This window comes from Leptodactylus fuscus, chromosome 3, assembly GCF_031893055.1.
Source record: "Leptodactylus fuscus isolate aLepFus1 chromosome 3, aLepFus1.hap2, whole genome shotgun sequence".
Lineage (NCBI taxonomy): Eukaryota > Metazoa > Chordata > Amphibia > Anura > Leptodactylidae > Leptodactylus > Leptodactylus fuscus.
The window spans coordinates 222,288,773-222,300,691 of record NC_134267.1 but is presented as its reverse complement, the minus strand read 5'-3'; the positions used below and the strand labels follow the sequence as shown (position 1 = coordinate 222,300,691).

Here is an 11,919-nt window from a genome sequence, read left to right as displayed (position 1 = left end):
GGTGTGGTTTTGTTTTGTGTTTTTTCTTTTCTTCTTTTTCAAGATACCGTCCTTCTGTCACGACAGCCGGCGGTTGGAAGGTCTGGCAGGGCACGCTTTAAAGGTCATTTGGGGAGAATATGGGAGACCCAAGGTATAGGGTACCCCCCTTTTCAGTTATGTTCATGGGAGAAAATGCATATTAAAACGAGTAATGGATGTTTTGCCAAGCAGTATTCTGACTTATTGTCCGCTTTCGAGTCCGCGTTGCGGCTGGGAGCTGTTATCCTACTGCTTCCCCTTTTGGTGGGCCCAGTCAGACCTCCCATTTGTATAGTTGTTTTATTTACTTGTTTAAATAAATAGGCTGTTGTGGCCATTCTAATCCATCGGAATCTTGTGTCTGTCTCAGTTATTAAGTAGTAAGTAGCTATTTTCTATTGTCAGTAAACAGGTTTGGGGTTAATCCTTTGTTTATTTAGAAGGACTTGGGGATATCCCAGTCAAGGGGACATCCCAGTCAAGGGGACATTTCTAGCTCTAACAAAATATTTCTCCTGGAAGCATCGCAGGTTGGGATGTCTGTGCAAATTTCCAGAGCTGTGGACTACATGCATGGAAGAGGACTTTTGTAGAGAGGGACGGGGATTGTCACCATATCAAACTGGAAGACTTTGGATTGACTTTGCAGAGAGCCTGGTTTCCATGATGTCCCACATTATCCCATTCATAAACCCTCACAGTTGTGACAAACCACACTAAGCAATGGTATAAGTCCTAGTGTGGATACCTGGGATCTCTGGGTACTTCTCTGTAGCTTTGACTGGATATTTCCCCTAATAGCAAGCCACTGTAGGAGACGTGTCCCAACTACACGCCTGTCTCCTCTACCAACTAATAGGGAGAAGTTACCAATAGAAACCTTAACCATGTGTAACCAGCCCCTCATCCAAGACCCCTCTACCTGACATTATGTGCATTGTCAAAAATGCTAATGTCCCATGGAGGGCTGATGTGTCTACAATAAGGGGATTCCTCAAACATTTGTAGCCTCAAGAATTACAGCAGTTTTATTCCAGTTCACAGGATTTATAAAAAAAGTAGTCCTGTACATACATGGCCACGTCACCATTCAGTCTTTAGCAGTAAGGAATCCCCATTCTCCTGATAGGCAGGACATATATCCTGGGTCCTGTATACTGTGGATATCATCTATGAAGGTAAAACATTACTACATTATATGCTGAATAGCTGATCTGTATGAGGTCTCTTCACCGGCCTGCAATGGTCATGTTGTGGATAAAGAGAATAATGGTCAGAATAAGCCGCTGAGTGAATGAAGACAAGCTGCTCTCGCCATGTCACCGATAGCTAATATGTTATATCAGGGGGTCTGAACCTTACTGGAAAGATTATCTACCACAATATACATAAAAGCAGAAAGGATATTACTAAGATGGCTCCTCATGGACTCACAAGGGAACAAAATAGACCCCAGGCTAACTTCACAACAATTCTGAGCCCATTATGAAGCCCTGTATAACATTAAGGGGACCCCTCCACTCCCCAACCCTCCACTACAGTTATTGTCAGTTTTCTGAGCTCATGTTTCTGCCTGAGGTCTCTGTAGAGAGTTTACAGCAACTTTCTGGTGGAGGAAATCTCATGTCTAAGGTCACATAAGGCCCCGGGTCCTGACAGCTCCTCTGACCCCTATTAGGCTTTTCTGATATTTTATCTCCACATCTTACTGACATTTATCAGTATGGCCACCAATGGAAGCTTTCCAGCTGAAGTGTGAGGTGACAATAGTCACTGCCGAAACCTAATTTCCATCCCATTTCTTTACTTGCGATAAAGTTTACACTGAAGTTCCGGCTACTGGACTATATAAGATTCCACCTCAACTATTAAGGCCCAAAAAAGTGGGTTGTGTTGCTGGGCGGCAGCACCTGGAACCTCATTCAATGGGCAGAGGAATCTCATTCACTATCTCTGCTCCTTGCTCTGGACACAGAAGGGCTTTGGTAGAGTTCATTGGGGATGTGAAGCATGGGATTGCCAAACAGAACACGAGTGGTCTAAAGTCCAAAAAAAAAAAAAAAAATTCCACTGTGTACAATATAATCCTTGTATTTCAGGCTATATAGTCCACTATGACACCTAATGGAATCCTTTTATACCATAGACATTTCCCATAATCCTATGCAGTTTTCTCTAACACTACGTCTTACAAGGTCAGAGCAGACACGTCCTACTACAGCTCCCAGGTCAGAGGTTAAGGGGAGACATTTTCATTGAACAAGTCTATAGAAAAATGTTCCCCATGGGAATACACTTAAACATTTACTCACAGCCATGATTAGAAGGTGGAGACTTGGGGGGGGGGGGGATGAAAAAAGGGAAATCAACTAAAATCCAGATGGCTAAGGAGAGCAAAGACTAATTCCCAAAAAATTTAAATCGTGTAAATGAAAACAAGGTCAGAACAAGTAGGTCTCCTGGATCATGGTAATGGAGAGTTGGTCACCAGGGATCAAGAAAAAGCAGAGCTACTATATGAGGTCTATACCTTTGTATATAGTATAAGTAAAAAAAAAAAAAAAAAAAAAAAAAAGTTATTTGCCGCTCGCCATATCCTGGGAGTCAAGAAGCTGGAAGGACTCTCTCCATTAAATACATAGAAATAGCTTGTAAAATTCAGCTCCAACCAGATAAACATTAATATCCAAAGTCCGAAAGTTATTTAAAAACTTCCAAATTTATTGTTAATCCATTTAAAAAAGGTACAAACGACCAAGTCCGGAACAATAGCTACGCGTTTCGGTGCATTGCACCTTCTTCATGGCATAAACTATACTCAATCATTTGTTTATAAAGGAAACACCGGACTTCCCAACTCCACCTTTGTATACAGAAGAACAGGCAGCTGATGTAGGTGGACAAGCTGTTATGGAAGCGAGAACAAGTTAAATGCACAGACATTTAGGATGTTTATGGAATAATTTAGATTTTAAAAAAACAAACAAAAAAAACACTTGATTGACTATTAAGTGTTTAACGATTGACAGTTGTCATAGATTTCAGATCAGTGGTCTCCAACCTGTGGCATCTAACTCTTGCCTTTGGCTGCTGAGGCTCGGTGTGATCATTAGTTTTCCTACTGGTGGGAACCACAGGTTAGAGATCAGGACCCTAGAGGACATGATTTGTGCTGAATTCCAAGACAGATTTTGTATCTCAAGACACTAAATGGCTTCTTCTGCTGTACTAGGATGGAAGTGCAGAAGCAATGGTGCAGAATTGTGCATTATAGTTGACAAGCTCCAAAATAAATGCACAGTAATGAACTGGAGTATAGAGACCTGAAACCAGACACATTTACTAAATTGATGAGTAATAGAGATTTTAGCCCGAGACTGTAGTTACCATCATTCCTTCCTAGTCTCCATGCTGGGTAAATTGCCACGACAATGATGTGAACCCACTGTGCTACCAAACCGGTTTGGCTTTGGGCCACTCCTAAGGGCGTTGTCTAAGTAGCCTCCCCGGTATTCACCCTTTAACCCCCATACGGGGATCTGGACTTCGCTGCGAGGAGACTACCAGGTCGCTACCTCTTGGAGTGGTCCCGGTATTGGTAGCAGCTGGCCAAGTAAATTCTGGTGCAGAGAACCAGAGGTCAGACAGGAGAGTAGTCGCTTTTCAGGCCAAAGGTCAGTGTGGACAGCACACATTTAGGGTCAGCCGCCAAACCTGAGGTCAGGACAGGTAGCAGAGGTACTGAGGTCAGGAACAGTGATCAGCAGTAAAAGGAGTTTATAGCTCAGTAGTCAGTTACATAAGCTGGGTCATATACTGCGCCATCAATATCACTGCCACCATCCTATATATAAAATACATAAGTATATCTTTAGATCCTGTTCTCTGTAGCTTGGGATGCACTAAAGGAAACAGTATTGCAGTACAAGTCTCCACTTTAAGGCATCTCATCGCTGAAACATGTCGGCTTCAAATAAAAAAAAGTTGGTTGTTGGTGCGGACTATCCAAGGAGAGATCATAAAGTTACAATGCTCAGCCTTTTGTCATAGCTTTAGGTTATTGATTGAGTTTATTTAATGGCTCATTTATCCATCTATTCGCCTAGCTCCTTAGGCTGCTTATACAGAGCTAACTCAATGACGAGAGTCTCTGAATGGCAAAGCTTGAGGATTTAATCAATTAACTATGTAAGAAACAGCTCTACATCCAGTTACTAGTGTAAGGAGAGTGACCTCAATCCTTGTAGATGCTCCTGTATAGAGATAAAGGAAGAGCCAAGGATTTCATTGAGTTATTCCCAAGATTACCCAGTTACTATTGCCCTTCCCTGGTTTATTCAGTTGATGTCATTGCTTGAAGGTTTGGGGTCTTGACTTGGCTGCCATATGTCTACAAAATGATCAATACCCTATCGTAACAATTCAGCCATAGCACAAGTGTATACTTTATTTTACCTAGTCCATGGGTTAAGAAAAGTTTCTTATTGATGTAATTGCTGGGAGGTTTGACTGCCGAGACCAAGAGCTGAGGTATTTTATCCCCATCTTAAGTGTAGTGGCAGAAGCAGAAGTTGTGCCCTTGCTCCATTTCAATAAGTGTCAGGAAGGACTGAAGTTCTGTGCTTGGCCATCTATGAGACTAGCGGAGCAGGTATTTGATATCCCAATCACAACTATGTATAGCCCCGGAGTGGGATTGGAGTGTGAGCAGTGTCCCCGGCCTAGCAAGTGGCACAGCCAGTATCACCATTACTCTCACTTTCCGGTCTCCTCTGCTGGGTTGCATTAGATATAAGGCATTCACCTCACCTATCCCAGACGGCAGAGTCTGTAGTGTTATGGCAGGTTTCAGGTTTATGACGGAGCTTCTTTGTGAAAGCAAATACCATAGACCTGGACATGGCCATATAATAACCCTCCATATACTGGATATTCCTGTAGAGTAATTATATGGCCATGTCCAGGTCTATGGTATTTGCTTTCACAAAGAAGCTCCGTCAAACCTGAAACCTGCCATAACACTACAGAATCTGCAGTCTGGGATAGGAGAGGTGACGGCCTTATATCTAACGTGAAAGTACAGTACATGCAGAGTATGATTTTGACCTCTTTCACATTCCTGGCCTAAAACTCTGCAGGTAAAGGCGGCTGAAAGGCCTCAATCTCTGCTGGTAGCTCAGCTTAAGGGCCTGTAACTTCATTTGGAAGGGCTCATGTTAAGGGCTAGAAAAGTGAATTTTGGAAGGTCTTACCACATCTCACACATCCACAATGACAGTTTAGGGTGGGGACTGAAGGATTTCCTATTGTCTATTCCATATGTGGTTGTCATGGGCAATGTGATTTAAAGGGGTGCTTGTTAATGTTTGTTGAGCTTAAATTTGGGTTTGTGTCCATCCATTTGGGGAGTAAAGAAGGTTTCCAGATATTTTCCCACTTTGATAGAAGTTTTTGGAGTGTGGAAAGTGTGTAGTAGTTCGGCTGTGATGTTGGGGTAATACAGTGACTTGGGCTTGTTAGATGCCCCCAGAGCTTCCCCTGCTGTCCCAGTTGCATTCCAGGCATCATTTCCTGGGGTCATAGTGGACTTAGTGACCCTCCTGAGTCAAATGGTGGGATCCCCTGAAACTAAGCATTTTCTCCCATATGTAAGGGGCTTGTGGAATAACTCATTTGTCTGATCTTCTGCTGCTGAAAGACCAAATTGCAGGGCAAATCTAGTCACAAAAGAACCCCCCTACAGCTCAGAGAAAAATGGTATGTTCCAGAGAGGAAAAGCGTGTGACTACAGGAAGCTGCAGGCAGAAGGAGACACATGTCATGCTAGGAGGACCTGCTGCAGGGCTGCTGTGCCCATTAAGGACTTTCCTTTGATAAACAAGGGCCCTGAGAGACTTCACTTTTCCTGCCTTGTGTCAGCTTGTAAACAGAGGTACGTGGGAGTGAGTAGCCATACAGCTCGGTCAAGCTTTAAATCAGCTTTGTGTGCTGGAAGAAAAAAAAACAGGCCTCTGTCTGGAAGATTGATACGGTGCACCGGGTTACTGACTTTAATAGAGGCCTCTCCTAGACAATGCATGCAGGTTCTAACTAAGGACACTAGAGGGGTAACTACCACAATCTGTTGTGTACACTGCCATATTGAAGTTATACGTTTTGCTTAGCTACTGTATACTTCTTTCTTACGTTCTCATTCCCTTCCCCTCCTTTCTTTATTAAACTGTTTTATATTGTTGTTCCGTGCAGTTACTGCGTATATCACCTGCTCCCCATCACGCAGACTATAATGGGGTTCAATAGTTGAATATTGAGAGGCTAGTCGAAACGAATAGCGAACATCAAATATTTTACTGTTTGCTCATCTCTAGATATTACCCCTGGGTGGGGGCAACTGAAGATTGGATGTACCAGCTATTCAGACAGTGGCAGAAAACTTCAGGACTTACACCGCTACCTACAAATTGGGAGACCGTGACAAGCGTTACAGATATTCAACTTACTGTTTGCTGAAGACCCCTCTGATCGACATTCTGTGGTCTTGGACCAAATTAATAACCTGAATATTGAGCAGCTATTCGAAACGAGTATCGAATATTTTACTGTTTGCTTATCTCTAATAAATAGGAAAGCCAGTCTTACCAGTTATAAAGCTACAATAGAGCCATCATCCAAACTGGAGGTTCAGGACATCACTAAGTGCTACAAAATCATCGAGAGCCCAGGCCGGGGAATGTAGGGACAAGTTGTATTTGCAAAAAAATAAAAAGTTATGTGACCAAGAGTGAGGGGGTGTAGTGTCAATGAGCAGTGACTGGGCCTTGTTCAGGACAAAGTCATACAGATTTATGTGTTTAAAAAAAAAAAAAAAAAAAAAAAAAATTTTCATTTGTCGGCATACAAATAAATTATATTTTTTTTTTCAGAATCTTCAGAATAAAAAAGCCTGCTAGTCTGCAATGTACCCCAGTTACTTCAGAATATGCAAGACTACCATCTCCTTGGCCTGCTGGTACTTGTCTGTTGGAATCAGCTTGTCACCCGCAAGCCAACAATACCCTGTGAAGTGTACAGGACGCATCAGGATTTGCGCTTACTACCTAAACCTTGTGCATCCACATGTGCGAGGGTCAGGAACTTGATCTGGTAATATAGGTGGCCAAGTTTCATGTTGTCACACAGTCGTTGCAGACATTGGACAGCACTGGGTGTGAATTTCTCTTGTGTAACCTCAGCCGCTGGTGTTACTTTCAGAGGTAAGAAGTTTGGTTTCACCAGGGTGGCAGCTTGTAGCTTTGTCTTACCGACTGCTGAAGCCAGTCTACTGTGAAGAGATAGCCACATACGACCTGGACACCTTCACAGAGATGCTTCTTTGCCAAGGCGGCAGCCCTGTGAGAGATGTACTTCACAACAGCCATGTTTTTTGGAGTTTGCGGTGGTGCTGGCATAGAGATACTGTATATATGTCAGTTCTGGACTCTCCCAGGATTATCACTATCACATCTTTATCCAGAAACCCCAGCAGGCCGTCGAGTGTAATCTCACTCTTCTCGGTGCTTTGGATAACAATATACTAACAGTTTCTCAGAATGCCATCTTGTATGGTCTGTGGCTGTGTATTAATCTAGTGAGGTCTCCATCGGCCTACAGGCTTGTCTTCAGCAGTCAGTACTGGGGCTCATATGGGCCAATACAGAGACAACCTGGAGCAGATGGTGCAGGAGGCGGTCACTGGAAAGCTTTATGACAATGGCCACATCTGCTCTCTGCAGGTCACAAGTTATCCCTATTCACACTATGATGTTAGAAGGATTCTACCAGATGTGATTCTGACCATTTTCCCCAAAAAAAAAAAAAAAAAATTCCCCTTGCCAGACCAGAGTGTATGGTCACCTGAAGTCCCATTTACCAGTCAGTTCTCAGCAGGAGAGTCTTCCTCACCGGCACCAGTGTAATGGCCATTGTGTGACAACCCAACCAACAATGAAGTGCTCAACTAACTGCAACATCCTCATCACTTCTATATTACAATGATGTTACTGGAGTAATGTCATCCGCACCATCTAATATCCTTATTATGTAAGAACAATCCCCTATGACAGGGAAAATGAGGATTATTGACACCCAAGTAACTGGTAACATGTAATGGATGTGACCAATATCCCGCTACAATATCCAGGGCTACTGATGTGACATCACTGACTACTACAAGCCACTCATACTGCAGTTCTGGGCTCTGAAACTTGCAGGACGTTCTATATAGCAAGTGCTCATTTACCAGGAATACAGATCATCACTTTCAGGGACAAAAACTAACAGATCTACATCTACATAAAGCATTGTGGGGTCATGTGCAAGTTGTCTACAGTGTAGCAAAGAAAACCGAGCCAGAAGAAAGTTTCTATTGATCCACAAAAACCTAAATTTGTATATGGACAATAATTCTTCACCTAGGAAAAGGTCTGGTCACCCAACACCAGCAGAAACTTCCCAAATACAGTTTGTAAAATTGGTAATTCCCTTTCCAGAATCAGATGAACCCCATCACTATTTGGCTCCAGGTGAATAGGAGACATCATGGACTACAAGGACAGGAGAACGTCCAGTTATATGGCAGCGGCCACTCAGGTTATGGAGCAGGATTAGGTTATGACGCCATACTAGTCACTGCAAAAACCAATGTTATATGGAGGATATTTACCTAGTGAGAGTCCTGCCATTATACTCTGTACATGGGGATGACAGTACAAAGACCAAAAATTTCTAGATTGTCAGGGAAGGGGGGGGGATATTTACACATGAACATTAGACAAATGCAAAAACCTATAATATAATGCAAAAATTGTATTGGGAATCGTCCCATTACACAAGTTGTAAGACCTTGTCATTTTTTTATGAGGGATTATCCTGTACAGTTTGGTCATTTTCTGTTGAGCTTGTTCTGCTGCTCATTTTGGTTTCATTTACAAAAGATTGTGCTGAACCCATGTGGAATACCTGATCCAACAAGGAGTAGCCATTCATGTCACTGCAGCAGTCAGACATGTATCAAATCTAAGTGTCCCTTCACATGGTGTAAGCGCGCTGCTCATTTATACACATGTCCAAGTGCAGCGCTTCCAAACAGAGCCCATTGATTTCAATGGGAAGCGCACGTATATGTCGATATATGTGTGCTTCCCATTGAAAGCAATAGGCTCTGTTTGGAAGTAATGTGCTCGGACATGTGTATAAGTGAGCGGCGCGCTTACAGCATGTGAAGGGGCCCTAAAGCTCATGAGATAAATACTCTAATGTGAAACTCGTGTGTATTGTCCACCACTAAATTCAGAACGGAGCAAAACAAAGAAAAAGACCAATAACGGTCCCAAGGATAGGGAGAGTGGGGTTTTTTTCCCACCCCAAACAACCTGTTGGTACATAAGGATATCCCATTTTAATAAGCCACCATTAATAGTCTACCATATAACCAGAGACTGTGGTTGTGTGACCAAGTGTCCTCATATCAGAGACATACATGATGGCTAGACACCAGGACAACACCAATGTCCATCATTGTATATCAGGGGCATATACACAGCAATATTCTCTAGGCAAAAAGGTAGACAATTTTAAGAGGTGGAAGTTGGTTAAATATATATTTTTTATTTGTCAAGTTTAGAAAGTTATGCAGTATGGACAGGAGAGCAACAATAATGAGTCTTAAACCCGGCCATTCCTGTTAGAGAATATGGACGTGTAGATAGTGACATGTGCATTTGTATATTATACATTTCTTGGAGCAAAGATATTCTCCCCATCTTATACTCAGGTATCACTGGATGTCACTATAGTATTATGTACATAGACCTAGCCTGGCAGACAATGTCCCTATTAATAGATACAAGGTGCCAATAAGACAAAGCATGGGTGTATCTAATTTCCTATAGATCTATATGATTATATATTAGCTAAGGATAGGAGTCACTACATATATCCAGGGCTCTGGAGTACATACACAAAAGGACTGGCAGAGCTTAAGCCGGACAATGTGCTGCTAATGGACAGGGAGTGTCACCATATCAAGCTGGAAGACTTTGGATTCACTGTGTGCGGGGAGCCTGGTCTCCACCATACCTCATATTACTCCATTCCTGTCCTCAGAATTATATAACAAGGAACAATGAGTAGGTATAAGCCCTAGTGTAGATAACTGGACTTTTTGGGTTCTTTGTAGCTTTGACAGTAGTTTTGCTTGCAACCAATTAGAAAAGGTGCGGGGGGGGGGGGGGGGTCAGCCGATACCGCCGCTTCTCTTCCTCTTCCTTCCTGGACCTGTCTAAGTTAAAGCGTTCCAAAGGGAGCAGGGAGAAAATCTCCACATACTCCCCTTTCCATATTTTTTTTCCTCACATCCTGTTTCAAGTGGGCCCCGAGGAGGCCCTCGAAACAGACGTAAACCTCCCCTTTTGCCGCATCGTCGAGTCTTTCCTCAGCCTTATCCCCAGTCTTATCACCCTCCTTGTCCTTCTCCTTGCTACCCGAAACCCCGACATTATTCCCCGTCTCCACCTGAGTGCCCGATACACCTGTGCCTGCCGACACAGAAGTAACCCCACTACCCGGACTAATCCCCACCCATGCCGGAACTGGAGACGGCGCTGCTTGAAATGACCGAAACATGGAACCCATCAATCCCATAAAATCCATAACACCCCTGCCCACCTCCCCAGGGAAACCAACCCCACCCTGGCTCGATAAGAGAGGAAACTGCATGGTAAACACAGAAGTTGACTCACCTGACTGCCTGGGGCTAGCCACCCCATCAGCCGCCATTCCGGAATCCAGCTGAACAGCAGGCAGATGACCACTCGACCCGCTGGCTTCCATCCTCTGTACCACGGAAGGGACTGCAGCACTGGAGAGTTCAGACCCCCTATCCAGAGATGAGGAAGGAGTCGCTGGGCCCAGTGACTGCGACAACCCGGTCACGCTGACGGCTAGGCCCAAAGGAATTAGCCCTCTTGCCTCCACACGCTGAGGGCCCGTGAGCTCCGGCCCTGTCGACGCTGAGTCCAACCCACGCTGAGCAACTGCCGGGCCAACCACGGAAGCTCACGGCACTGCCGACAACGGTCCGGAAATCCTGCTGGTAGTAGGAGAGGACGGAGGCGCGGCCTGCCGCCTCCGTCTCGGGTACCGCCTGCTAGATGGATTTCTCCCTCCCCTCGGTTGCCTCCTGGCAGCAGACCTAGGAGTACCTTGGGTCGGAGGGTCCCGTGAGGGGCTCCTGCAATGGCGCTGGACCCGAGGGCCTCATCGGGACTCAGGCACGCCGGAGGCCTGGTCTCCGCGGCCGTCTGGGTGAAGGCGCTGCCAGCGCCTCCCCAGGCCCCCGTAGACAGCTGCGCAATTGGCAATGCAGCCACTCCGGATCGCGGTGCTCCCCAGACACCCGCAATTCGCTGATAAGATCTTCTAATGCCACATCGCAGCTGCTCGGTGCCGGAGACAAGTTTTCCTATGTACTGCAGCAGCGCGACTGCTGCGCTTTGGTGGGCTTTTCCTTTAAAAGGCCGCCCCCTCACCCAATCACGAAGACGCAACTTGCGGCGTCATTCAAATTAACCAATCGCCTCCCGGCCGGCCCCACATCATGTGAGGCTTCCCTGAGCGCTGTGCTTCGTCCAGCCTCTTCTTGAGTGTATCCAGTTTCCTAAAGATCTATAATGATTATATATCAGCTAAGGATAGGAGTCACTACATATATCCAGGGCTCTGGACTACATACACAAAAGGACTGACAGAGCTGAAGCTGGACAATGTGCTGCTAATGAACAGGGATTGTCACCATATCAAGTTGGGAGACTTTGGATTGACTGTGTGTGGGAGCCTGGTGTCCACCATACCCCATATTAC

At 44.7% G+C, this 11,919-nt stretch overlaps 1 pseudogene; it reads right to left on the bottom strand.

Annotated features, from left to right (window-relative positions):
• Positions 1-6,967: 6,967 nt before the first annotated feature.
• LOC142196937 (dead end protein homolog 1-like) lies at positions 6,968-10,836 on the bottom strand (annotated as a pseudogene).
• Positions 10,837-11,919: the final 1,083 nt, after the last annotated feature.